At 42.7% G+C, this 27317-nt stretch overlaps 1 long non-coding RNA gene across 18 annotated transcripts in view; it reads right to left on the minus strand.

The window, feature by feature from the left end:
• Positions 1 to 27317, minus strand: part of LOC124091559 (uncharacterized) — a 66507-nt gene that overhangs the window by 13638 nt on the left and 25552 nt on the right. For 11 of the 18 annotated variants that reach the window (XR_009226661.1, XR_009226657.1, XR_009226651.1 and 8 more), the window contains 4 exons: positions 13670 to 14448; positions 7441 to 7554; positions 5553 to 5666; positions 4799 to 4870 (listed from right to left, as the gene is read on the minus strand). This is a non-coding gene — a long non-coding RNA (uncharacterized LOC124091559). Of the gene's footprint in view, positions 1 to 4432; positions 4617 to 4798; positions 4871 to 5552; positions 5667 to 7440; positions 7555 to 13669; positions 14449 to 23356; positions 23437 to 27317 lie in introns of all 18 variants that reach the window. The other 7 variants (XR_009226665.1, XR_009226664.1, XR_009226663.1 and 4 more) reach the window with 5 other exon arrangements.

Below are 27317 nucleotides of genomic sequence, written 5' to 3' on the forward strand. Positions count from 1 at the left end.
ACTAAAAAACAATATCAAAAAAAAAAAAAAAAGAATAGGCTGGTGAACACAGCACATCAGCTGTTTCATGTGAGTACTGATATCTATTAGTTGTTGATAGCTGTCCCATTCCCAGGGTTACCTGCTATTAAAAGGCAAGCTCACTGGGGAAGCACTGAGGACTCCTATCATAGCCTCCTGCTGAAAACCTCTATTGAACTCCTGCTTCAATCCTAAGCCTGCTGCTTCCCCAAACACAAGTCTATTGCATGATTTTACAAAGAGGGGGAACTGATGGAAATCACTGAGGGGCTGGAACACCTGAAGAAGGTCAGCCTGGCAAGTGACTAGGTCCTCTTCCAGTCTGACCTCTTTGGAACAATTTGGAAGAAAATGATTTCTAGACAAGTCACTTGATAACAAATTTATAGTTTCATATTTGAAAGCACCACCAACGAAAGCTTTAGTTACCAGTCAAGACATGCAGTTCATGGGTGTGTCATTATGAGAAGTAACCAAGAAAAGGGTTGTGGCTGAACTCGGACCATAGAGAACCCTCAGTGATCCACAGTGGCATTGGGCAGGGGGAGAGGTAGGGTCAATATGGGTAAATTCAATGCTCAGGACAATATTAAGAAGACTGTTAGATTAATTCAAACTATAATCCCCAGCCCTTTACAATAACAAACCATCCATTTAAGATCCACTCTCCCTCCTCCTGGCCATTTCCTAACAAAAGTACTAAGAGGCTCAGATCTGGCCAAAATGAAAGGCCCAGCAGGGCTTGGAGGCACACACCCGTAGTCCAAGCATTGGGGAAGATGGGACAGGAAAATATGGAGTTCAAAACTAGCCTCAGCAAACTAGAGAGGTCCGAAGCAACTTAGCTAGACTCTGTCTCTAAATAAACATATTTAAAAAAAAAAGTCTGAGGATGTGTCTTAGTGGTTAAGAACCCCAGGTTCAATATCTGGTATAAAAATAAATAAATGAATGACTCATCAAATTTTCAGTCCTCCGGATGGTTCTGTATTTTCAGCAGTGCCCATCAGGAACCATGGCGATGAGGTTACCTTCTAGAAAGCCAATCACATTATATATTCCCACATCCAATACTGCTCAAAAACCTGTTCCCCTGGTTTGGATTCATCTCAATGAAATGCCTGACTGTGCCAGCAATGCTCCTGTGCAACGACTGTGAAGCACTTGACAACTACTACACTCAAGGCAGGCAAGGCTGGCATCCTGCACCTTTGGGTTCAAAGGCTGGAGAGTCCAGGTTCTGGCAGGGACTGCCCTGGCTTATTCTCCTTTGTGGGACTTTCCAGGACTTGGGCACCATGGGTCCAGCTTAGGACCTGCTAAGACACCCTAGCTATGGGTGCTTCTAATTTTACTGCCATCTCCAAAGTCATCCGAAGCAGAAACCCCTACGATCAATGCAGGGGACCAACACCATTTCCAGAAAGGCCACCTGCACTTGAAAGTCCATGCTGTGGAATCACTGGCTTCTACGACTACAGACCTCCCTCCAGATGTGCTACTGGCCTTTGGAGCACTGAGCATCTGCTCCAAAAGAAGAGAAACTCCAAGCCCAGACAGCAAGCCTGGAGCATGAAAACCTGCAGCACCTCTAACCAGAATACCTCCAGTGACCAAGGGACAAAAGACAAGCAGCAAACATGAGCAGGGAGTCACCAATGCCCCTCCATTTAATGCTTGACACAAAGGCCACCCAAGCAGAAATCGAGGGGCCAGCACCACCCCAGAAAGACCAACTTGCATGACTATGCCCTTGGCAGTGTCCTCAGTGGAACCTGAGAGCAGAGAACCTGGGAGCAGCCTGTGAGTAATGAGCATCTCCTTTCTAAGAGGAGGGACCCTCGAGCACCAGACAGACCTATGAGGCAAGCTTGGGCCTGACTCTCTGTGGCCCCCACCACCAGAGTATTTCCATGGTGACCAAGTTACACAGGACAAACAGCAACCATGATCTTGGAGCCACCTAGGCCCCTCCTTTCAGTGCCATCCCCAAAGGGCCCACCCAAGCAGAAATGCCCAAGTTTGCCTCGGGGCACCAGCACCACCATGAGCAAGGCTGCATCTAGGTGCACATCTGTGCTGGCCTCTCAACCTGGCAGCTCAGCTGGACCAGCCACCAGACCATCCTCTTCCAGGTCAGGACCCACTCCTGTGGGGTCCAAGAGAAAACTCTTTTGCTAAGATGACATCCACCTTCTCCCACATGGGACCTGGTGGCAGACTGCTTAGATGCATAGCACAGGTCTCACCCTGACCTCTGTGATCCTGGGGCAAAGTGGAGGCTCAGAGACATGATGTCCCCTTCCCTCTCACTTCCTGGCAGCTTTGCCCTCAGAGTTGGGTAGCAGGAGCCTTTCATTTTACTTGGCTCTCTGGTCAGGCTCCTCACTACTACAGAGGCCCTGTCCTGGCTCTCTGGTTTCCTTGTTGTTTGAGCATCTGGGAGTTCTCTGTCCTTAGGCCATTTGCTTGGATGGGGAAATTTGAAATTGGCTTGTGGTCCAGATAATGAGAAGGGATATGAGGTGCACAGAGGAACCACAATGTTTGGAAGGTCTCCTTCATAATATGTAAGTATAGGAAATATTAAGCCCAGACTACTCACTAGAAAGAATTTTCACAGAGTGCTCTGCTTATAGCTATAAATCTGTGACCAAGAAAAAATTATTTTCCCACTCTAACAGAGCATGGCCTCTGTATGGGCCAGAATCAAGAGAAAAATGGCCTTTAAGGAGGTCACTGAATTATTAGTCTTATGCAAATAGAATTGTTTTGTCAAAGACCAGGAAAATGGGATGAAATACGTAATTTTTTTATTCTACATAAATAAGCCTGTTCTAGACTCCTGGTGGGAAGACCTCCAGAGGCCTCTGCCACCTGGTGGGGGAGAGTGGAGAGCCACAGGGTGGGGTGGGTGAGCTGAGCCAGTGAGGTGCATGGGCTGCAGTCCTCCAGGGACCCTCAGTTGACCTTCACAAGAGAATCACAGAGGACAGGGTGGCTGAATCAGGAAGGCTGGAGGGATTTTCAGGTAAGTTTAAAATAAATCTCACTGTGGGGAAGTGGGGCAAAGAGGAGGTGAGTCAGATGCCCCTTGGCTACCACTGGACAAAGGGGAGTGAGCAGAGGAAGGGTGTGCCACCCTGCCTGCCTCAAGGTCACCTGGGGTATGGAGCTCGGGGCAGAGGCCTTCACAGGCCCACATTCCCAGCTACCTAGACCACTGGACCTTGAACCCAGATTCCTGAAGGTGACAGGAGCCAGGGGCTCACCTCCTGCCAGGTACCATCCTGCATGTTCCAGCTGCTACCAGCAACTCAGGTTTCAAGCTCCAACCAGGTCATCACCCCCTTATAGAAGCTTCCTAGACTTTTTATACCCCAAGTGGGGACCATGTGGTGCCCCATCCATGTTCTACTAACACCTCTTCTTGTTACTTGTCACAAGAACCCAAACTGTCATTCAGTCGCTCAGTGTTTCTCCAGTGTCCCCTGCATGCCAAGTGAGATAGAAAGACATAAACTAATCCATGTGAATGAATAGACAGTGACAACCTGAGGCCAGTTCTCTACAGCAAAAATCCTTGGTCCTCTGAGAACAAATAACCAAAAACCAGGCCTGACAGGGTAGTAGAGAGGGCAGGGAGGGCTTCCTCAAGGGGGTGATGGCTCAAGATCTGAAATAGAAGTAGAAATTACTTCTCTGGGCCTCAGTTTCTCCAGCTCTAAAGCAGGGAGATCCTGTGTGTCACCCACCACTGCCCCTACAGAGCCGACCTGGAGTTCAAGTTAAGACAGATGTGGGGACAAGGTGCAGGGAAAAGAGCTACATGGAAATGGCCAGCAGCTTTGAGCATTTTGTCTTGTTATGGGCGAGGCAGGGAGGAGGTGAGAGCTGGGAGGGGTGGAATAGGGCCAGTGGAGGTGGTGAGAAGGGAGGGTTTGGGGAAGTTCAAGGCACAGACTCAAAGACAGTTGGAGGATGGAGCAGGGAGGGGTGGTGTCTCCCTGCCAGACCTGGCTCGTTCCATGGTGTGGCCCAACCTTCTTTTCCTTCTGAATCCTGTCCCCCTCCATCCCTGCACCCCCAGCTGCTCACAGGTCATTCCTCTGCCTGACCCACACACTCCTGCTGCCTGGCCTTGCTCATGCAGTCCCCTCACTCGATCCCCTCCCTCTCCTATTGGTCTCCCCCTCTGGACGAATTCCCCAGCCACACCCATCTCTTCATTCTTCTCTGAGCCCCCCACCCCAACTTGATGGGTCCCCCCCTTCCAAGCTCCCGGCATCAGGCCTCCCCTGCAGGGTTCTGCACATGAGGCTCTGGAGCCAGATTTCCAGAATTCCAGTCCCAGCTCTTCCAGGCAGGACCTTGACTAACTCATAATTCATGTCCTTTCCCAGAGCCTCACCTTTACCACCAGGGAAATGGGTGATATGATTCCCTCTGTAAATATATGCAGCCTGGTTCATGGAGGTATTGATGCTCCGAGGTGGAATTCAGGGTTCCTGTAAGGGGGCGCCTTTTGGCACTTAAAGGAGTGGCCCTCGTGGCTCCAAGAACAGAGTTGGTTTTCGTCCCCTGTAAAGTGACCACTATAGGGATGGTCTAGTTAGTGGCGCTGAATATGTCGAAGCCCCATTTACCCTGTAAATGCTGTCTCATGTTTCTCTTTCCTTTACTTGGGGAGGAGATGAACAGAACCCCAAAGACAGATATGAGATCCGGGAGCTACTTTGGGCTCCCAGGTTCCTGGATTGCATGGGGACAAACTTACAAGTCAAGGTGGCCTTTCTGAAGGTGGTGATGGTTCCTCCCAGGAGAGCTTCAGGGGTTCTGCACGGTCAGGCTTTGGGGGACGGCATGAATTGCACAAACATCAGTGGTTGCTTACCCTGGTTTGTATTTTGCCTTCTCTCCCTTGGTCCTCATGGTGGTGCTCTGCCTAGGGGCAGGCCCTGGAGCTGTTCTATCCCAAACTTGCCCCATGGTGTTCTCTGGTTTGGGGGGGTCCCTCTACTTTTTTAGCAGATGCCCATTTCTGCCATGGGAGATGGAAGAACTGGGGACAAATCTGTCCTCCAAGTTGCAATTGAGGCAACTGACACTGGCAGCATTAAGGGGGATGAATCTTGGTTGTCCCATGCTGACTGGGGCTGCCTGTTCTTGGGACAAACACTGTTCACAGTCCCTGGCCTCTGAGTAGCAGCTGCAGAGGCTGATGGACTAGTTGATCCAGTGGACTTGCAGCCTGGCTGCCAGCAGAATGTGTGTGGGTGCTGGCACGGGCCCCCACGGTGGGATTTCTACGTCTGTCAGCACCAAGGGCTGAGTGGGTTGGGCTGCCCAGGCTGGGGGCCTGCTATCAATGGTGGGAATGGAGCTACCCCTGGACCTGGAGATCCCAGGTGTCCAAACTACTGACAGCTGGCAGAGGTGGGGGCTCTGGGCTTCTTCCTGTCAGAAACCCCAGGTGGGATGGTGGCTCCAGGGATGAGGGGCTTCTTCCCTCGGGGAGCGTGTTTAGGTACCTTTCAAGACGGCAGACTGAGGAATCAGACCAGAGACTCTGCGTCTAATAGAAGATAAAGTTGGTCCTCATCTTCATCTCGTGGGGGCAGGCCCCAAATTCCTTAATAAGACTCCTATAGCACAAGAGTTAAAACCAAGAATCAACAAATGGGACGAATTCAAACTGAAAAAGTTTTTTCTCAGCAAGAGAAATAATATGCGAGGTGAATAGGGAGCCTACATCCTGGGAACCAATTTTTACCCCTCAAACATCAGATAGAGCTCTAATCTCTAGAGTGTACAAAGAACTCAAAAAGTTAAACAACAAAAAAGCAGATAACCCAATCAACAAATGGCCCAAGGACTTGGACAGAAACTTCTCAGAAGAGGACATACCATCAATTAACAAATACATGAAAAAATGCTCACCATCTCTAGCAATCAGAGAAATGCAAATCAAAACCACCCTAAGATACCATCTCACTCCAGTCAGAAAGGCAGCCATTATGAAGTCAAACAACAATAAGTGCTGGCGAGGATGGGGGGGGGGGGTAAGGTACACTCATACATTGCTGGTGGGACTGCAAATTGGTGCAGCCAATTTGGAAAGCAGTATGGAGATTCCTTGGAAAGCTGGGAATGGAACCACCATTTGACCCAGCTATTCTCCTTCTTGGATTATACCCAAAAGACCTAAGAAGAGCATACTACAGGGACACAGCCACATCAATGTTTACAGCAGCACAATTCACAATAGCTAGAATGTGGAACCAACCTAGATGCCCTTTAATAGATGAATGGATTAAAAAATGTGGCATTTATACACAATGAAATATTACTCAGCACTAAAAAATAACAAGATCATGGCATTTGCAGGGAAATGGATGGCAAAGAAGGCCCAGTGTGAGAAGGTGGCTGTAGGCAGAGCGGGACAGCCGTTGCCAAGGAAGAAATGCTCATCCATGGGGAATACGGGTAGGCCACAGGAATGAAAGTTTCCTTTGCCATCACATCAATAGGGGGACCTCTGAGGCTGCCACCACTTCTGGAACTGGCCTGTCCAGTCACCACTGAGGACCTGAACTGGGAGAAACAGAAAGCTCCGCAGCACATCCACTGCCTTCTGATGGGTGAGTCCCAGGCCATCTGGGACAGCTATACCATGCCCCCCAACCCCAGCCCATGTGTGCGCCCCTCTACCTGGGGAGGGGCCAAGCCTCTGGCATCAGTGGGCCTCAGCCAGACCTTGCCTTACCACCCCAGCACTGCCTCCCCGCCCAAAGTGGGTGGGCGCTGCTCTCTCCTCCCAGAGACACCCTCCTACCTCCAAACTTTGTGTCCCCCTCTTCCACAGCCTGCCAACTGTTCCTTGGCCCTTCCTCCCAGGCCCTCTCCCAGCACCTTGGCAGGCTTGGCTCTGCAGCCAGGGGCTCCCTTGGGGGCCACCCTCATGAACACCATTATGACTTCACAGTCCCCCTTCCCCCACATCTGGGGCCTCCATCTGACTCCAGTAGGAACTTCCTACTCTCTCACCAGGGCCCAAAGCCCAACAGTACTCACAGGGCCTCAGCAGTAGACAGCTCCAGTCTGCCACCTTTTTTTTTAATTTTTACTTATTTTTTTTAGTCATACATGACAGAATGTGTGTGGGTGCTGACATGGGCCCCCACGGTGGGATTTCTACGTCTGTCAGCACCAAGGGCTGAGTGGGTTGGGCTGCCCAGGCTGGGGGCCTGCTATCAATGGTGGGAATGGAGCTACCCCTGGACCTGGAGATCCCAGGTGTCCAAACTACTGACAGCTGGCAGAGGTGGGGGCTCTGGGCTTCTTCCTGTCAGAAACCCCAGGTGGGATGGTGGCTCCAGGGATGAGGGGCTTCTTCCCTCGGGGAGCGTGTTTAGGTACCTTTCAAGACGGCAGACTGAGGAATCAGACCAGAGACTCTGCGTCTAATAGAAGATAAAGTTGGTCCTCATCTTCATCTCGTGGGGGCAGGCCCCAAATTCCTTAATAAGACTCCTATAGCACAAGAGTTAAAACCAAGAATCAACAAATGGGACGAATTCAAACTGAAAAAGTTTTTTCTCAGCAAGAGAAATAATATGCGAGGTGAATAGGGAGCCTACATCCTGGGAACCAATTTTTACCCCTCAAACATCAGATAGAGCTCTAATCTCTAGAGTGTACAAAGAACTCAAAAAGTTAAACAACAAAAAAGCAGATAACCCAATCAACAAATGGCCCAAGGACTTGGACAGAAACTTCTCAGAAGAGGACACACCATCAATTAACAAATACATGAAAAAATGCTCACCATCTCTAGCAATCAGAGAAATGCAAATCAAAACCACCCTAAGATACCATCTCACTCCAGTCAGAAAGGCAGCCATTATGAAGTCAAACAACAATAAGTGCTGGCGAGGATGGCTGGGGGGGGGGGGGGTGGTAAGGTACGCAGAAAAAGCATTCGACAAAGTACAGCATCCCTTTATGTTCAAAACATTAGAAAAACTAGGGATAACAGGAACTTACCTCGACATTGTAAAAGCTATCTATGCTAAGCCTCAGGCTAGCATCATTCTCAATGGAGAAAAATTGAAGGCATTCCCCCTAAAATCTGGAACAAGACAGGGATGCCCTCTATCACCACTTCTATTCAATATAGTTCTCGAAACACTGGCCAGAGCAATTAGACAGACGAAAGAAATTAAAGGCATAAAAATAGGAAAGGAAGAACTTAAATTATCACTATTTGCAGATGACATGATTCTATACCTAGAAGACCCAAAAGGGTCTACAAAAAAACTACTAGAACTAATAAATGAATTCAGCAAAGTGGCAGGATATAAAATCAACACGCATAAATCAAAGGCATTTCTGTATATCAGCGACAAAACTTCTGAAACGGAAATGAGGAAAAACACTCCATTCACAATATCCTCAAAAAAAAATAAAATACTTGGGAATCAACCTAACAAAAGAGGTGAAAGATTTATATAATGAAAACTACAAAACCCTAAAAAGAGAAGTAGAAGAAGATCTTAGAAGATGGAAAAATATACCCTGTTCATGGATAGGCAGAACTAACATCATCAAAATGGCGATATTGCCAAAAGTTCTCTATAGGTTTAATGCAATGCCAATCAAAATCCCAACGGCATTTCTTGTAGAAATGGATAAAGCAATCATGAAATTTATATGGAAAAATAAAAGACCCAGAATAGCAAAAGCAATTCTAAGCAGGAAGTGCGAATCAGGCGGTATAGCGATACGAGACTTAAAACTATATTACAGAGCAATAGTAACAAAAACAGCATGGTACTGGTACCAAAACAGGAGGGTGGACCAATGGTACAGAATAGAGGACACAGAGACTAATCCACAAAGCTACAACTATCTTATATTTGATAAAGGAGCTAAAAGCATGCAATGGAGGGAGGATAGCATCTTCAACAAATGGTGCTGGGAAAACTGGAAATCCATATGCAACAAAATGAAACTGAATCCCCTCCTCTCGCCATGCACAAAAGTTAACTCAAAGTGGATCAAGGAGCTAGATATCAAATCAGAGACTCTGCGTCTGATAGAAGAAAAAGTTGGCTCCGATCTACATATTGTAGGGTCGGGCTCCAAATTCCTTAATAGGACACCCATAGCACAAAAGTTGATAACAAAAATCAACAAATGGGACTTACTTAAACTGAAAAGTTTTCTCTCAGCAAGAGAAACAATAAAAGAGGTAAATAGGGAGCCTACATCATGGGAACAAATTTTTACTCCTCACACTTCAGATAGAGCCCTAATATCCAGAGTATACAAAGAACTCAAAAAATTAAACAATAAGAAAACAAATAACCCAATCAACAAATGGGCCAAAGACCTGAACAGACACTTCTCAGAGGAGGACATACAATCAATCAACAAGTACATGAAAAAATGCTCACCATCTCTAGCAGTCAGAGAAATGCAAATCAAAACCACCCTAAGATACCATCTCACTCCAGTAAGATTGGCAGCCATTATGAAGTCAAACAACAACAAGTGCTGGAGAGGATGTGGGGAAAAGGGTACTCTTGTACATTGCTGGTGGGACTGCAAACTGGTGCGGCCAATCTGGAAAACAGTATGGAGACTCCTGGGAAAGCTGGGAATGGAACCACCATTTGACCCAGCTATTGCCCTTCTTGGACTTTTCCCTGAAGACCTTAAAAGAGCGTACTACAGGGATACTGCTACATCGATGTTCATAGCAGCACAATTCACAATTGCTAGACTGTGGAACCAACCCAGATGCCCTTCAATAGATGAATGGATAAAAAAAAATGTGGCATTTATACACCATGGAGTATTACGCAGCACTAAAAAAATGACAAAATCATAGAATTTGCAGGGAAATGGATGGCACTAGAGCAGATTATGCTTAGTGAAGCTAGCCAATCCCTAAAAAACAAATACCAAATGTCTTCTTTGATATAATGAGAGCAACTAAGAACAGAGCAGGGAGGAAGAGCAGGAAGAAAAGATTAACATTAAACAGATACATGAGGTGGGATGGAAAGGGAGAGAAAAGGGAAATTGCATGGTAATGGAGGGAGACCCTCATTGTTATACAAAATTACATATAAGAGGTTGTGAGGGGAATGGGAAAATAAACAAGGAGAGATATGAATTACAGTGGATGGGGTAGAGAGAGAAGATGGGAGGGGAGGGAGGGGGGATGGTAGAGGATAGGAAAGGTAGCAGAATACAACAGTTACTAATAGGGCATTATGTAAAAATGTGGATGTGTAACCGATGTGATTCTGCAATCTGTATTTGGGGTAAAATTGGGAGTTCATAACCAACTTGAATCTAATGTATGAAATATGATATGTCAAGAGCTTTATAATGTTTTGAACAACCAATAAAAAAAAATTAAAAAAAAAGAAATTTATGGTTATACACAGTAGTTGGTTTTGTCCCAGAGACTCATATATACATGGAAATTGATTTCAGTTCATGATCCTTCCTGTTTCCTCTCCCTTTTCCCTTCTGGGCTACCCTCTCCTTTTCTGTTTTTTATTTTGATAAAGGGTCAGGGTGTCGCTAAGTTGCTTAGGGCCTTGTTAAGTTGCTGAGTCTGGCTCTGATTGCAATCCTCCTGCCTCAGCCTCCTGGGTGGCTGGGATTATAGGCCTGAACCACCACCAGGCTGAATCTCTTACCTCTTTATCAGCACCAGGACCACACTCCCAAAAACATGTTCCCATTTCTCAAACCCAAAACACTTTTAAAGAGAGAAATGGCTTATATTTGAGAGATGAAATATTATTTACATTTAGTTAGATTGTCATGTTTATATGTTTTTCTACTCTGATTTTGCATTTACTTTTGAGTAAAGATTTTCTCTTTTGTAATGTTTTTAACCAGAAAGCATCATGAGATTCAGAGTTCTGAAGAGATTTTTCAGACCAAACAATGCATTTCACAAATCTGTGCAAGTTTTGGAAACTTGTGTCTTTTTCATAACCACTCAGCTTATATATTCTGATTTTCTTCATGCCTGGAAGGTTTCTTAAAGAGTTAGGATGTTTAAAGAATAAGAGGTTGTGTTTTAATTTTTATTTTTTTTCCCATGGGAATCTTGGAAACCCCCACTACTAGATTTATATAAGCACTTAGTAACATGTGGCAATACACATCCATAGAATTGAAGACAAACTAAGACCCTCTAAAGATACGCTGTTGTTCAAAGGACACTGTTCCTATACTTCACCTTGGTATTCTCTACACTTCACAAGGAAGAAACAGCCTTTGCAACGGTGTTACTTCACCATCTTAGAAAGTTTAGGATCCCTATTGGAGGCACAGGTTACCCCAGGTCTCTTCATTCAACCTACCAGCCCACTAGCAGTACAGAAGAGGAAGTCAGTCCATCAGGACTCCAAGTTCATAAGAAGACCTCCACCATCCCTGTGATCAGATCAGTCAGATCAAGCTGATCTACCCTTCCAACCTGGAACACTTACTTAAGGGGTGAGGACACACTCGGTCATCAGGGTTTGATAACTTCAACACTGTTCACATTTGGCTGGAAACTTCTTTGTTGTGGAGTGCTGTATATACTTTATTGGATGCTTAGCAGCATACCTGGCTTTAACCCATCAGGTACCATTAACACTCCCTGTAGTTGTGACAACTAAAAACAACTCTATAGACATTATGTACCTTAAAAGGCAAAATACCCTCCCCCTCTACCTTGTTGAGAACCTCTGCTCTAGTGAAGCATTGAACAATTACTATTATTATTATGAATGTTGTTGTTTATACCAAGGATTGAACCCAGGGCACTTCTCCACTGCCCACATCCCCAGCACTTTTTAAAAATATTTTATTTAGGGCCTTGCTAAATTGCTGAGCTGGCATTGAACTCACAATCCTCCTGCCTCACCCTCCCCGACCACTAGGATTATGGGCGAGTGCTACCACATCTAACCACACTCATTTTAATAATGAGAACACCATGGCTGCTCTACAGAAGTATAATGCAAGATACTTACATCATTTAAAATTTTCCAGTAACCACATTTTTTAAAGAGTATATATAATGATTTGAAAATATAATGATTATAAAATATAATGAAATGGTTATAAAATATAATAATTATAAAAACATGATGAAGGGGATATTTTCATTCTCCATACCAAATTATTGAATCCAGTGCAGATTCATGCTCACACCATATCCCAATTTGGACCAACCACACTTGAAGTATTCATCTGCCACCTGTGGTCAGTATGTGCCAGGATGGACAGTACAGCCACATTCAGGGGCAGATGACAAAAGCTTCAAAGTCAGCAGCAACAAAGTAAGCTAACAAGTAGCAACCAGCACAGCCAGTGTCCAGATCCTGGTTTCTGCTACCATTCTCCACTGAAGGATGCAGAGCTCCACGGAGAAATGGATGACCCCGGGGCTGAGGCAGGACCTATGAGATGGGCCTCAGTTGTATCTTATTTAATGCACTCAGAAAGAAATAAGAAATATTTTCCTCCCTATTTTGCTGAAACTAGAGGAGCCTAGGATTTCAAGGAGAGCTCCTACAATCCTTGAGTAAACACAGATGGGAGAACAACAGGCAGAGAAGCTCAAAGGTTATAACATGGGAATACATTCACAGTAAGTGAAATATTAGTCACGTAATATTCCAAATTCCCATCAGTTATGCAGATATTTTCTGGCTAGTGCTTAGAACAACCTTTCAGAATGTTTGGACCAGAATAAAGCAAATAAATAATTGCATTAACATTGTCAATGATTTTTGTTGTTATTGTGGTTTTTGTTGTCTTTTTCTGGTGCTGGAGCTTTACATTGGGTCTCACAATTGCTAAGCATGCACTCTGCCCCTGAGCTACAATCCCATCCTGTGCTAAGATTTAGTGCCAGTATTTTTAGATGGAAGGCTAACTATATGACTGTAATGATGTTCTTGGTCTGCAATAAGGAAATACCACTGACGGAGTGGCTTCAACTTCAGAAAGTCATTCCCCATAGTTCTGGTGGCTGGGAAGTCCAAGATCAAGGTGGGTTTCACCCTGTGCTTCCTCTATTGGCCTGCAGGTTTCTGCCCTCTGTGTGCTCAGAGGACCTCTTGTCTGTGCACACAGGAAGAAGAAGCAAGTTCTCTGGCATCTCTTCTTCTAAGGACACTATCCTATAGATCAGGGTCTTGCCCACATGGCCTCATTTAACCTGATTTAATTCCATGATGGCCCCATCTGCACACTGGGCACTAGGGCTGTCACATGCGAATGTGAGAGTGAGGACATACAAACATTCAGCTCACTATGCTATGAAAGAGAAGGAGGACAATCACAGTTTAAGGATGAGTCAATACTTTTATTCTTCCCTCCCTACTTATGTATAATGTGTCAAAATACACTCTACTGTCCTATACAACTAAAAATAACAAATGAAAAATTCTTAATAAAAATGGTAAAAAAAAAAAAAAAGATCGAATTAATACTTCAGTAGCTATGTTATACATTAGTAAGTAGAACTGAGATGAGAATTCGTCATTTCAAGGCTATTGATGTTGGGATGTGTCCACGTGAGTCTAACCCAGGACCAGAGGCATGCTTGGTAAGAACCTACCACGAAGTGACATCCCCAGAAGACTTGTAGATTTTAAAAGACTTTCTTTCCTATTCCTGTTCCTTAGGAGCTTATACACACCTGTAGAATCTGATTCTGTTCCATAATACAATCTCCTGTTGAAATCCAGAAAAAAAAAAAGAGGTGTGTATGTGTGCTTTCTCTTGGTCTAAAATTTCTCTGAAAAAGGGCAACTGAAGTACCTTACATATCCATACCAGTGCTCTTTGTTCTGCCAAAATGCTTGAGATAATTCAGTGACTGAATTATCTCGGGAATCTTCCATGTCCTGAATCAATAGAGCAAAGACAAATTTCAAGAATTCAGGAAAAAATGCAGATGCAGTGGCTCACATTTCTAATCTCTCTCTCAATTGGCATAGTTCCTTAGAACCCCGAAGTTGTTCGGCTTTCATAAGCACCTCCAAGGACCCATGGGGGATGTTGCATGGTGGTTTTCTTCTAATGACCTTCATCACTTCTGGTAGGTATTGGGCGACTTCATCTGCATTGGGGATCACTCTGGTGAGCTCTTAGCTACTGGGATGAAAGAGGAGGGAGACCGCTAACATCCAAGCGGCTGGTCTGAAAATGGTTCAGAAAGTTCCAGAGAATTTCTGGACTTCCTTTTCCCTCTGAGTGACGGCTTTTGCCTTCCCATATAAGTCCCCATTTTCAGTGTGGAAATTCTGAGCTTCATCCACAGTGATGTGTTGAATGTCTTCAAAGTCCCTCTTCATGAAGGTTTTCCGGGACACTGCCTCACAGATCCTTTTATTACTGTAACAAGAAAATGACACACTCAGGTTTTCTTCACTTTATAAAGGAGAAAAATCACTCTTTTGTGCTCCCCTGAATATGCTACCGTTGTCACAAATCATTTCACCATGTAATTCTCAAGCAACAAGTTGGCTTAGCAGAAAAATAATCCCTGATTAAATAACACATATAGGTATGAGATCCAGCTGCTTACCAGATGAAGTTCTTCAGAGGCTGGTTGTGGGAGGCCATCCTCGCACGTGATTTGAGTTACCTCCCTGGCTGGGTGAGAGGCACTTAGACACAGCTGTGTCTGAGCCTTCCCCACCCTGTCCCAGGTCTGAGGGCTTGTCAGTGCAGAGGCGTGCCTGGCCACTGCCCTGAAGACCAAATCTTGACCTTGGGATGCTGCCCCCCTTAACCTTCATTGGATGGGATTTTCCCTGGAATTTTTTGTTCCCCAATAAAAGCCCACTCCCTGGCGTGTTCTCCCTCTCTCGCTAGTCTCTTCTGTAAACCTCACCACCGCATTAGGTGGCTGGAGGGGCAGGAGCTAGGAGAAGCCGTCTTGGAGCTGGTATTAAAGCTGGTATTAATGAGAGTCTTGTCTCTTTAATTTTAAACTCCCTAACAATTACTTATGAACCAAACCTTCTTTCACGAAGCCAGCACTGGTCGCGTGGCAGAGCTGGTTTGCCGCAGTCTGGCTGGGCACAATCAGGAGCCACTTGTCAAAAGAAACTAACTTTATTTTTAGAACCACACACGCCAAACAAAATAGCCTCTCAGGAAAAACCCTCAGAGCCTCAACTGCCACCACCGGCTTTCCACAAGCCTCTCTCTCCCACACAAGCTTCTCTCCACCTCCCACAATCCTCCTGCTCTTGAGGCCGATTGGCTGGGTACCACTGAACTAATCACATCCCCAGCCAAGAAGGGGTCTTTTAAAAATTGTCTCAACTGTACTGAGAGTAACTACTAAATTACAATGAAAGTAAATCTTCAGCACTCAGGGCCTTAGTTTCCCTGCCTTACATTGAGCTATACCCCATTCTTTCAGTACCTCAGATGCCAAGCTTATTTTGGCCTTAGGAATCCCCTTCAAGTATACTCATCCTGGAGCACTAGCTCAAGGAGACCTTCTCTGACCCATATGTGCTCTCATAGCATCCCACACATCTCCCTGTAACTCTAATTCACTCCCTGGAGTATCAGCTCAGCACTATGCTCTGCCAACACTACCGCAAATCCAGGAGGACCAACAACTAGCAAGTGCTACATCTCTCACGGTGATTACAGTCTGGGGGATGAGCATTCTAGCAGCACTACATCTAACCATGGCTAATGATCTATATATATTTTTCTCCTAGAGTTACACTGTGGAAGGTGAAATAGGAAACAAGAATGAGTATTTATTCTCAGCCTTAATGACAACTAAGTGTAATCACCATGTATTCACTGAACTAAATAAAGGTAACAGCAATAGAGTGAAGAGTGGGGGTGGAGGGGCAGAAATTCATGCTTGAAAACTCCACAATATGATTCTAAAATGATCAACAAACTAAAGGTTTTAAATACATATAACCATAGCAACACCTTTAAGTAAAGACCTAAGAGTATGTAACATGCCCACTTCAGGCATACTGACAATAATTTTGAAAATGTCTGCTAAGATTACTGGATAACAATAAAAGAATGGCAAGTTTGGCCTAAAATGTAACAGAAAATGTTAAAGTTGTCAGTTATTACAACAGTAGAAAACCAGAAAGGAAAAGCCTAGAAGAAGAACTGGCCATCACTCCTTCCATCCCTTTCTTGCATCAAAAGGCACAGATGGTTTCAATGCCTTCCCAATCATATTGTCCTGACACTGTGATGGGAATCACAAAGAATACAAATGAATATGAAAACATCAGAGAAAAGAAATGCTAGAAATCACAGAAACCAATCCTACTAAATACACCAGGTCAGGGTGGAGCTTAGCCTATCTGCCATTCCTGACTCACCAAGACAGAGGGAGAAGCAACCAAAGGATATAAGAAATACGATACCAGAGGCCTTGGAGCATGAAGTGTTAAAATAACATTATAAATAAAGGAAAAGGAAAGAGACTACACTTTCTACTAGCAGTAAGTGAGCTCTTTTCCTGAAATGGGAACTGCTGTAAACAACTGAAAAACATACATAATAATCACAAGTTATAAATGTTCTTGGAAACTCCCTGGTTTCAACTAGTCCATGACAAATATCTGCAGAGGGAGCTCAGCATCTGCTATGAAGTTCAGGGAAAAGTAATTCTAACCAATGGAGTTGTGCCAAAATATCACCCCCGGGGTCTGACCAATTAAATGGCTGCTTCTTAGTGTGGCATTTAGGAAAGATGACAGATTGAACACTGCAGCAGAGAAACCTACACATTTATTTCAGCCCAGGCATTCTATCCCAAAGGGCAAAGTCAATCAGGAAAGAAAGCAGTTCGAGTAAAATCTCCTACCAATGCTGAAAACAGAATAAACAAACCTGCAGTTTAATTACCATAGAATCCTTTTTCTATTAGAATACTCTTTCCATCAAAACGGATAACAAAACTCTTTGAGAACACAGACTCTGATCCCCGCAGTAGTCCTGTGCAGGAAAAAGGATGCATCAAACATGCCTGTCAGAACCTTCTGCCTGAAAAAGCTACTTTCACAAGATAATATCACAGTGACTAATGGGCAACTAGGATTTTTTTAAAAAGCAGCCACTGCCAGAGACTACAGCAGAGGGTTTAGCCTTCCCGTGCCCTGGGAAAAGGCAGCACTTCAGGACCAGGATCAAGTAGGATCAAAGTTAAGCAATCTGCCTTTCCAAAATGAACTGCACAAAAGTTAACGAGGTCAAACACTGCAATGAAGAATGAACAGGACTCTAAATCCTAGTGTTTACTAAACCTCAGTATAACTTAAATTTTCTTAAAACAATAGAACCTGTTATATTTCAATTATAACTGGAAAGAATAAAATACTGGGCTGGGGTTGTGGCTCAAGTAGTAGAGCACTTGCCTAGCACATCTGAGGCACTGGGTTCGATCCTCAGCACCATATAAAAAAATAAAGAGATTGTATCCACCTGAAAGCTAAAAAATAAATTAAAAAAAAATAAAATAAAATACTGCATCCTGGGGTTGTGTCTCAGTGGTATAGTGCTTGCTTGGATGTATGAGGCAGTGGATTCGATTTTCAGCACCACATAAAAATAAATAAATTTTTTTTTAAAATACTGCATGTCAAGTATTTACCCCATAGTCTAAGACTTAACAAGTGTTCAATACAAGTTAACTATAAATAATTTTAAAAGAAAGTACTTTTTAAGGTTCTTAAAATTTACCTGCTCTATCTGTACCTTTTTTCTTTAAACACACCAATATTTTTAATCATATTCAATGTGGTTCTCCAACCATCCTCCAAGAACTAAATGACTGATCCCAGGCCTTTCCCACTAGCTCAAAATTACACACACACACACACACACACACACACACACACACACAAACTTATATTCCCTTGAAGAATGGCTCTCAGAAGTGGTGAGAAGTGGTTTATCCTCCTCGTAGAATTTCCTCCCAAGTCTACCTCACTGCTAACGAGTTTCAGTTTGTCATCCACCTCCCAGGCAGTCTACACAATTCAGAATTTCTCCCTTAGCTCCTCAACCCTTCTTCCCCGCCACATCCAAAGAATGGACTGTACACCTTTGGCCCCCACCTGGTGCACCATAACTGCTCACACTGCACTGAGGCCAAAATGGGATTCTGTGATAAATGGAGGATGAATTCAGATGAAGTACCACCTCCTCCCACAGACCTTTAGCTTGGTTCGATATTTAATCTCGATCTGAAAAATAATGCTGACTTCCTGAACATTTTCTGCTCCTGCCAGGATGTAATATGCCCAATATTTATCCCAAGAAGCAGAAATAAATGGATTTCAATTTCACAGAATGCCACCAAAACCACAACAAACCTTTGTATTCTCATTGTATTCTCTCCTTGCAAAGAAAACCTATGCTTAATTTGGGCTTCAGTTTTCCTCTTTGCCTCTGTCCCACAACAAAGTGTAAAATATTGTATATTTTTACCACTTCTCCATAGATTCAAGAAAAAAAACACACATGTAAATATCAAGCAGTTTCTTGCTATTTTCACTTGCAAAGTCCCCAGACCATCCTTGATGATCAGATGTGCCTTTTTTTCACCCATTTTTCTTTATCCCTTTGCTCCTGGATTTACAAACTGGAAGGATAGGCAATCTTCTTTGTGACGTGGCTGGGATATGAAAAGCACAAAAAACATTATCAAGACCTATACCTGTAGCAAGTATGGTTAGAGACCAAAGAATGAACCAGTTCAGAAATAACTCACAGGACTGCAATAATCCGCCAAGATCCCAAGGTGACTCCCTGCAGGTGGTTATCCCTTAGCCAACCTAGTCTCCTAATGAAGGTAATAAAGCAGATTTCAAAATAAAAAGCAACGAGAATTAGGAAAAACAAAAGTCTCAGAGATTGTTTACCAAAAGAGTGACCCTAAACAAATTACTTATTTACCGCTTCTCCAGAGACTTGCCAACTGAGCAGCTAGCATTTGATCCAGCCTCCAGTATTTAATGAAATTTTCAATTCAAAGATTAATAAAACCTTCACAACCCCCATTCTGTAATTTGTAAAGTAATTTGTAAACTACCATGGTCAGAAAACACTCAAAAAGGTGTGCTAGAAATCCTGGAACCTAACAAAATTAAACTATTATTTAAAAGGCTGGTGAATTGCAGGCTAAAATTTCCTATTGTTATTAAAAGAATAAATAGCTAAGCACAGATTGAGTCCTACACCTACCCAAAGTAACAGACCAGCAGTCAATTTTCTGCTTCCAGTTCATAAACCACATGAGTGTGGTGTAAGCTGGGAAAAACAACCATGCCCCAGGAAGAAAGAATAACCTGGTCCCTAGAATTAAGATGTGCACATGCATCAAGGCAAAGGCCATAAGGACTATTATGTTAGTTTCTTCACAAACCAAAAACAGATTTATTCAGTCAAGCACCAATATTAACAGCCTGACTTTTTAAACCACGGCAAGTTTCAAAACACAGGCACACAAGTTACAGTAAAGAAAGGCACATCTTTGGGGCTGGGGTGGTGGCTCAGTGGTAGAGTGCTCCCCTAGCATGCATGAGGCACTGGGTTAGATCCTCTGCACCACATAAAAACAAACTAATGTATCCACCTAAAACTAAAGATGCATAAATAAATAAATAAATATAAAAAAAAAAAAAGAAAGAAAAGCACATCCTGGTTTGCACTGGACTTCCTGTTTGGGGCTGTCTGATCTCTTTACACTGCTCCTAGGCCAACAGTGTTAGATCTTTGACAAACAGGTAACCTATTCATATGTGCTGACAAATGGCTTACTGGATGGTATTTCAATTGATAATAAAATCCATTACTCTACAAATTAGGTAAAAGATTCACCTAACAAACATCAAAAACAAGCACGAGCCTCTAAGACACTTTCTGGATCTCCCATATTTGATACTGACATTTGTCCTAAAGTAAACAATAAAAACTTAACACAAGCCTGACTCTAATCCCAGCCATTCAGGAGGCCAAGGCAGAAGGAGATGAGGCCAGCCTAGACAATCTAGCAAGACTCTTGTCTCAAAAAAAAAAAAAAAAAAAATCGAAGGGCTGTGAACACAGCTCAGTGCACCACTGGTTCAATTACCGACACCACCCAAAGTGGGAGAAAACGAATATAAATAGTGCTGAAATAAGGAAATGAAGTCTGAAACAAAATTTGGAATACAAGGGCTGGGAAAAGGAGCAAAAAAAGTTGGAAATGCTTTTATAATTAAATACTGGCCCCTTTCCAAATGCAGAAGGAATAGATTTCTATCAGCTGGTCATCACTGAACAGACCCCAGAAGGGAGAAACTGAGAATCTTCAAAGGGTCCTCCTGGTATGCTCTAGCCCAAATCTACCAGATACCCCGCTAACAGTTTGCTCTTGGTATTTCTGCGGCCCTCAGCAGCTTCAAGGCTGAAGCCTCTCACTTTAAGCCTAACTTCCACTGCTCTCAAAGAGCTGGTGGTTTCCCAGCCACATTCAGTATTAGGAATAAACACTCATCAACAAATATCCCAGCTTTTATGGACAAGTCATATTGCCTGTTTCCTCTGGAAGAGGAAGGTTGGACTACACTAACCTCTAATGTTTTTTCCAGCTGTAGAAAAAATTTCAGGATTCAATATTAACAGTGGAAGCTACTATAGCTTCCTGAATTATTTCTCTGGTCAAATAGATGCCTCTGACATCCCACAGTGCAAATATTATATGCCTTTATCTACTATGCAAGAATTTTTCCCTCTTTCCCTTGAAACACAGAATCAGAAAATTCCCCGCTTGAAAGCAATATACTAACAAACCATAAGGGCTGTGCTTCATACATGGTCTTTTTATTAAGGTCTTACTGTAATCATCACTCAATTCCCACGCTAGTCATATGATTCACAGGGAGAAGAGAATGGTACAAGAGAACACAGGAGATCTGACCAGCAACATGTGGCACACCCACACAGTGGCTGTTAATGGGGAAAGAATAAGGCAAAATCTGGGTAAAGAAAAGGGAGGAAAAGAAGTGCAGTGAGTCAGTGCATGGAAAAACATAGCAAGTTTAATAGAAAACAAGGAAAAGGGAATGAGAGAGAAAGAAAAAGAGGGAAAATATAAATCACAGAAATTTAAATCTGAAATTCTGTTCATCCATCCTTCATTCACCTGACAAATACTGAACGCCTACTATGTGAAGGAAACTGAACTATATACACCAGGGCAAATACAAAGGTCAACACACAGTTCTTACTCAATGAGGTTATGGTCTGGTAGGAGAAATACAGGCAAGTACACAAACCACTGAAATACATGGCAGAAAGTATACTGTGCTATAAAGCAGAATCCTCTGTTACAAGACTCTGAGGATGTGATTACTCCCAGTGATGGATCAGACAAAGGAGGCTTCATACCAAGAGTGAACTGTAAGACAAAAGCAAAACGAAAACAAAGGCACCCAAGGAGAAAATCAAGGATGTGTAAGTTCAATGAGTAACTGGATTTGATTTGAGACATAGGCAAACATGAAGGGAGGGATGGTATTAATAATTGCTAGCAATTCAGAGAGTCATAGCTAAATCAGAGAGCTCCGGATTGGAGCCAGAGAGAATTCAGAAACCAGCCTAAGAATCTGAATTTTAATCCAGTGGAAGAGGAGTGGGAGAAGCTAACATGATAGAGGAAACTAAAAAAAACTTGGCCCCTAACTGGCACAGTGGCTCACACCTGAGGCAGAAGGATCACCTGTTATAGGCCAGTCATGGCAACTTAGGGAGACCTCGTCTCAAAATAAAAAATACAGGGATTGGCTAGCTTCACTTAGCATAATCTGCTCTAATGCCATCCATTTCCCTGTAAATTCTATGATTTTGTCATTTTTTAATGCAGAGTAATACTCCATTGTGTATAAATGCCACATTTTTTTTTATCCATTCATCTATTGAAGGGCATCTAGGTTGGTTCCACAGTCTTGCTATTGTGAATTGTGCTGCTATGAACATCGATGTAGCAGTGTCCCTGTAGCATGCTCTTTTTAGGTCTTTAGGGAATAGACCGAGAAGGGGAATAGCCAATCCCTAAAAAACAAATGCCAAATGTCTTCTTTGATAAGGAGAGTAACTAAGAACAGAGTAGGGTCGAAGAGCATGAGAAGAAGATTAACATTAAACAGGGATGAGAGGTGGGAGGGAAAGGGAGAGAGAAGGGAAATTGCTTGGAAATGGAAGGAGACCCTCAGAGTTATACAAAAGTACATACAAGAGGAAGTGAGGGGAAAGGGAAAAATAATACAAGGGGGACAAACGAATGTCAGTAGAGGGGGCAGAGAGAGAAGAGGGGAGGGGAGGGGAGGGGGGATAGTAGAGGATAGGAAAGGCAGCAGAACACAACAGACACTAGTATGGCAATATGTAAATCAATGGATGTGTAACTGATGTGATTCTGCAATCTGTATATGGGGTAAAAATGGGAGCTCATAACCCACTTGAATCAAAGTGTGAAATATGATATATCAAGAACTATGTAATGTTTTGAACAGCCAACAATAAAAAATTAAAAAAAAATAGAAGACCAGGCAAAAAAATTTAAAAAAATAAAAAAATAAATAAAAAATACAAAGGGCTGGAGATGTAGCTCAGTAGTAGAGAGTCCCTGAGGTCAATCCACAGTATTTAAAAAAAAACAAAAACACTTGACCGAAAGAAAAAGATAATGAAATCAACATAAAATTAATGTGTGCAGATACATAAAGTCTCTCCAAAGAGAAAAGACGATCAAACTAAAAGAAAAAACAAAAAGGCTTGAATAACAGTATTAATACATTTAAGCAAAGAATGTCACTATATCAAAGAGTAGTCAACCAAAAACTTTGGAAAAATCTAGAAAAAGCAGTGGTGCACCTTTGGACTCTGGAACTGCCCGAGGCAAAGAAATACTAGAGTTAGGTGGCACATCATTATCTCTGGAGTAGAACAAGTTTATTTCATGAAGCTTAAATGGAAACAGCAAAATAGCACATAGTGATAACTAGGAGTATGAGCTCTTAGACAGGAACTTGGTTCAAATCTTGGTTCAGCCTCTTACCGGTTTGAACAGAGACTTAGTTTCCTCACTTGTAAGTTAAGAATGATTGAGCCTACTTTTCAGGAGGGTCACTGGGAAAATTAAATGTTCTACTGTACCCAAAATACTTATAATACCCAGCATATAGTAAGCAATCAACAATCTGAGCTTTTTTGTAACTGCCCCACAAATCATCTTATTTTATTAATCCATGCTTACCAAGCGAGCTTAATGTTATTAAATTTGATTTCCCAGATCTCTTGATATCGAAGAGCAATATCCTAGCAAACCCTAGAATCCTGTTAACAAGAAAGGAAATTTTCACTTTAAAATAATAAATTGGCATTCTGTTCTGAGCTCAGTCACTCAACCCCAAATGCAATGCTGTCTCCAAGACTCATCATTCCCAGACACCCAACAAAATACATTTTATATATAACCCAAGAACAAACCTAGAACATACTGACCAAAACTGAGGAGTCCTCCTGAGAACCTCGTTTGGCATCCCTCTAGCCAGCCCCACCTAAATGCCACTCCCCTAGTTTGTATTCTTTCCCATACTCCTCCATCCTCCACCTCTCCCTCTCTAACCTTCTAGAGGTCAAAGATTTCATCTTAACACATTTTTGCATTCCTTCCCCTCCATATTCCAAAAGCAAACCGAAATACAATAAATACAAGAACAAATTTCAAACACAACTTTCATTTAACAACACAATCCACTGCAATTCACCTTTCCTGCACTGAACTCTCTGAACTTTTTCAGATTACTGAACTCTTCTCCCCTCCTCCCACCTTTATATTCCTGCATATTACAGAAAATTCAGAAACTTTATTTAACTGGGTTCTCAAGTAAATTATATAATTGGGGGCAAGCCATCACTAGCTCTGAAAAACTTTTATCCATCTCTGGTTGATGTCCCATAGAACTTTTCAAAGAGCAATTCTATGCAGGGTTAGGGAGTATGAGGCCTACAGTCAGAGCTCATAGTCTTTTTATTCATGCAAACGCTTAACAACAGATTAAGTGGCCCAAATGGGAACTAATACGATGTTCTACTCTAAGTAACCTCCAACCACTATATTCTCCTCTTTCATCCTTCTATGTCATAAAACTAGAAATCCCCTCACTTTACCAAAACAATTCAATCTGATTCCATCTACTTTTCCTTTCTTTTTTTTTTAAGTTGTAGGTGGACACAATACCTTTATTTATTTTCAGGTGGTGCTGAGGATTGAACCCAGTGCCTCACATATGCTAGGCCAGCACTCTACTTCTGAGCTACAACACCAGCCCCCTGATTCCACCTATTTTTGAGAAGCACTATGGTACAGTGAAAAAAGAACAAATCAGAAGTCCATCTGGTGCCATAGAATAGTAATCATTTTGTCTGTGCCTCAGATTCCTCAATTGCAAAATGGGTATTTTAATATGTTTCTTACAGAATCATTGAGAATTAAATGGAAAAATATAAGAAAATGAAGGAGAAAAAGGGTAAGGTGGTAAATTTTTTAAGTGAAACAGACCTGGAGTCAAATTCTAGTTGTATCACTTAACTAGTTGTGTGATCTCAGGTAAATTAAAAATTTCTAGTCCTGTTTCTTATCTGTAAAGTAGGATGAGAGGTGTGTAGACAGACTACAGGCTAGTTCACTTTCCATTCTACCCTCTGCCTCATTTTTTCTCCCTATATTTTAAAAAATCCCTCAGTAAAGTCCTCCATTTTTCATCAGCAGCAAAACGAAACAGAACTGTATCTATATTTAACAGCAATTGGACATGTACTCCTATACAAATATACTATGTTCTATCTAAATCATAAACTAAAAAGGAATTTCAAAGGGTAAGGTAAAGCTGTAGAAAAACTTGAGTTCTAATATTTCCTTTTTCTACCCCAAAAGAAAGCCTTATGCATCCCTAAAATTTGGAAATTATATACTGTTTAGTAAAATAGTACAGAACTATTTTGCAAACTTTTTTTGGGGGGTGAGGGGGTATGAGGGATTGAACTCAGGGGCACTTGATCACTGAGCCACATCCCCAGCTCTATTTTGTACTTTATTTAGAGACAGGGTTTCACTGAGTTGTTTAGCGCCTCACTGTTGCTGAGGCTAGCTTTGATCTGGTAATCTTCCTGCCTTAGCCTCCGGAGAAGCTGGGATTACAGGCATGAGCCACCATGCCTGGCTTATTTTGCAAATTTTTTAAAGACAAAAAATAAATAGAATAGACTGGGTACAGCATCTAGCACAGTGACAGGCATAGAGAGCTGCTTAAATAAATGTTGGCGCCCTGGTTTTTAAAAACTAACCTTCACACTCAGGCCTCTTTGTACAAGTTTATGCAAAGTGAGCTCTGTTGTGTCCCTTTTACTTCATTCCCAGTCTCTAAGAAAGCAGCTGGCACTCTGCCTTCACTTCCTCTTCATACACTCATTCATTAACTCCACTTCACTCTACAGAAGCTCTTCTCCAGGTCACCAATGAACAGATGGAGAAATGCATAGCTTTTCCTAAGTCCTCAAACTTCATGACCTCCTCCTCCTCATGATGATGACCTATTGGCATTTCTTCCTGAATCTCTTACTGGATCCTTCTTCTGTCTTCCACAAAAATGCAGTAGTTGGACTATCCTTTGACTCCAAGGACCAATCTTTCTCCCTGTCCTCCTTTCCTGGCTTCTCCTTTTGCTCCCTAAATATGCTCTAGGGTTCTGTCTCCCCACTCTTCCTTTCCTTCTCTAGTGAATTTTACTGGTTTTAGTCTTTAAATATATCCATCATCTATTCTATGTCCACTGCCATACCCTAACCTATCTGCCTCCATCTTTTAAGAAGGAAAGTAAGCACTTCTTCATTGGTTCCTCCTTTGCCACTCTCTATCCTCAAGACAGTAGCTATGATAAACTTTTATTTTAAAAAATAAATTTCTGCTTGTTACTTTCCTGTTTCAAAGTTTTCTATGGTTTCAAAAGTCTATCATTCTTTTGAGTAAATACTAGGCTTCCTATATGGTCCACAAAAGCTCCACATGATGTGGCCTCCCCTGCCTCACCACTTACTTCACGCCGCTCTCCCTCTCTCTTTGACCTCACTCAATCTTCTGTCATGTCTATTATTCCTCAAAAAAAAAAAAAAAAAAAGGTATTTATTATCCTCAAGGCCTCACACTTGTGGTTCCTATCAGAAGGAGGGCTCCTTAAGTCAGTCAGCCTTTGGTTCACCTTCCCTATAACATAATTGTCTGGCACACAGTGAGGGAACACTTTATTTGCTGGAAGAATAGATTTCTTAGTATTCAGTCAGGTAACTCCCAAATCTAAATCTCTGGCATCAGTCTCTCCCTTCAGTTTCAGTACCTTATTTCTAAAAGCCTGCTAGATATTCACCCCTCAACTTTAGCAATACCAAGTGTACTCAAAACCAGACACTTTTTCAAAACCAGTTCCTCCAATCTTCTGAAAGTATATGAGCAATATGATTCCCACTTTCCAGTTCAAAACACTGAATTCCTCATTCATTTGCTCTGTCTGTCCAAAACTCTAATCACTCTTTGAAAGTAAATTCAAATACCACTTCATTCATTCATGCATTCAATCATCTACTTATTCATTCAACAAATACCGAGTACCTTTTATGAGGCAAAGCAGACATACTTTTGTCAATTATATGTGAGTCAATCACACAAATATTTAATTATAGAATAAAAAAGGCTATGAAGAAAAATCACTAGGAACCATGAGAAAAAAAGTGAGGCATCAAGAAACACTACTCAACCAAGCACAGGGGTACACACCTATAATCCTATCAACTCAGGAGTCTGAAGCAGGAGGATTGCAAGTTTGAGACCAGCCTCAGCAACTCAGCAAGGCCCTAAGCAACTCAGCGAAACCCTGTCTCAAAAAAAAGGGCTGGGATATGGCTCAGTGGTTAAATGTCCTGGGTTCAATCACTGGAACCGAAAAGAAACACTGCTCTGATGATGTGCTGACTGAGAGAGATATGACTTCTAATAGGCAGCCTGGAGGGAAGAGCAGGCCAAGCAGAGGGATCAACCAAGTCCTGAAAGCAGGAGACCAGCAGGCCTATTTAAGGCACCTACCATTTCTGCCATACGGAACATATCTATCTGGACCTGTCCCCTACCTCCATACTCATTTCACTGGTGGTTACCTGAGAGA

This window comes from Marmota monax, unplaced genomic scaffold, assembly GCF_021218885.2.
Source record: "Marmota monax isolate L192 unplaced genomic scaffold, Marmota_monax_Labrador192_F-V1.1 WCK01_AAM20220418_F8-fsc01103, whole genome shotgun sequence".
NCBI classification, from domain to species: Eukaryota; Metazoa; Chordata; class Mammalia; order Rodentia; family Sciuridae; genus Marmota; species Marmota monax.